Source organism: Carlito syrichta, unplaced genomic scaffold, assembly GCF_000164805.1.
Source record: "Carlito syrichta isolate Samal-C Ts95f unplaced genomic scaffold, Tarsius_syrichta-2.0.1 Scaffold313175, whole genome shotgun sequence".
NCBI classification, from domain to species: domain Eukaryota; kingdom Metazoa; phylum Chordata; class Mammalia; order Primates; family Tarsiidae; genus Carlito; species Carlito syrichta.
Window position 1 is genome coordinate 143,887 of NW_007257271.1, and position 2,298 is coordinate 146,184.

Genomic DNA, 2,298 nt, shown 5'->3' on the forward strand with positions numbered 1-2,298 from the left:
TCGAACCTGCGGGCTCAGGCAATCCACTCACCTCAGCCTCCCAAAGGTGTGGGATTACAGGCTGAGCCACCGAGCCCGGCTCATACATGTGCTTTAAAAGGAATCATCTCAAGTTTCTTTCCAAAACTGATCACTGACCACAGGTCTTGAGCATCATTTGATGTTTTCAGTAACTTAGCAGTCAGAGGCTGTGTGTCCACGTAGCACCTCCCTCACCCTGAGGTCACCTGAATATCAAGTGGTGCAGAACGTCTAGAAAAAGATACGATGGAAAACAGTCCTCAACTACATTCCAGTCTTGGTTTGTTTCAGCCCATGTATGCCTCCTGCAGCTGGCTTGACTAGCGTTTAAAGACTCCCCATTCATGGGCTTGTTTGCTCACACCTGCAATCCTGGCACTTTTGGAGGCTGAGGCGGGAGGATTGCTTGAGTCTAGGAGTTTGAGGTCAGCCTGGCAACATAGTGAGACCTTGTCTTTATAGAAAATAAAATTAACTGGGTATGGTGGCATGAGCCTGTAGTTCTAGCTACTTGGGAGGCAGAGATGGGAGGATCACATGAGTCCAGGAGGTGGAGGCTGCAGTGAGCTGGGATCACGTCACTGCACTCTAGCTTGGGTGACAAAGTGAGACCCCTGACTCAAGAAAAAAAGACTGTGTTCAATCAGCAGATATTTATTATTTGTGCTTATAACGGAGGGAAAAATAGGCTGGGTGAAGTGGCTCATGCCTGTAATTCCAACACTTTGGGAGGCAGAGGCGAGAGGATTGCCTGAGCCCAGGGGTTTGAGACCAGCCTGGGCAACATGGCAAGACATCATCTCTACAATAAATCAAAGAATTAGCTGGGCATAGTGGCATGTGCCTGTTGTTCCAGCTACTTGGAAGGCTGAGGTGGAAGAATCACCTAGACCCAGCAGGTTGAGGCTGTAGTGGCCATGAGTGTGCGCCACTGCAGTCTAGCTCAGGTGACAGAGTGAGACTCTGACTTTAAAAAACAAAAACAAAAACCAAACAAACAAAAAACAGGGAAAAATACACTGTTAAGAAAATGTTGTAGACTGACAAAAAAGCTTTTCCTTTCTTCCTCCTTTTAACAATTACATATTCTCTGTTAAGAATTTTAAGCAGGCCAGGCTAAGTGGCTCAGCCTGTAATACTAGCACTTTGGGAGGCCGAGCCAAGTGGATTGCCTGAGCCCGCGGGTTCGAAACCAGCCCAGACAACTTGGCGAGACCTTGTCTCTACGATAAATAAATAAAAATTAGCTGGGCACGGGAGCACACGCCTGTAGTTCCAGCTACTGGAAGACTGAGGCAGAAGGATCGCCAGAGCCCAGTAGGGCAATGCTGGGGTGGCTGTAAGCGTGCCACTGTACTCTGGCCTGGGCGACGGAGTGACGCCAACTCAAAAAAAAAATACAGATCAAGAAAAGTAAAGTTTCTCAGTTACTTATCACCCACATATAGCCATAACATTTTGTGTATGTTATTCTAAAGCTTTCCTATGCAAGAGAAGTATGTCCTAATATTCTACGTGGGTCCTGACACTAGAGTTAGACTACCTGGGCTCCAACGCTGTCTTGTCACTTACAGCTGTGAGGGCTGATAAACTGGGGAGAGGAGAGTGCACTCTTGAGTTCTTGTGAGGGGCAGGTGGCTTTAACATATGACATGCTCAGAGCTGTGCACAGCATAGAACAAGAACTCAACAAATGGGAGCGACTATCCTACGTCAGGACACATCATGTCATGCCGTGCCACATCTTTTCAGATCTGTTCACAAACACAGCACACACACAATGTATGCCTGCTACTGACCTGTATGCCAACTGACATGTGTACAAGCCTGCATTACAGTTCTTATGCTTAAAAGCACAAGATTAGATCAACTTCAAGGTTCTCCACTTTTCCTCCCCACACACAACCTATCATGAAAGTGTTTTCATATAAATATAGATTTGAGGCCAGGTACGTTGGCACATGTCTATAATCCCAGCTGAGGCAAGAGGATTATTGAGACCAGGAGTTCAAGACCAGTCTAAGCAACATAATGAGCCCTTGTCGCTACAAAAAATTAAAAAATTTAGCTGGGTGTGGTAGTGCGCGCCTGTAGTCCCAGCTACTTGAGAGGCTGAGGTGGGGGATCTCCTGAGCCCAGAAGGTGGAGGCTGCATGGTGAGCTGTGATTGTGCCACTGCACTCCACCCTGGGTGACAGAGTGTGACTCTGACTAAAAAAAAAGTGTGTATGTGTATATATATGTGTATATATATATATATATATATATATATATATA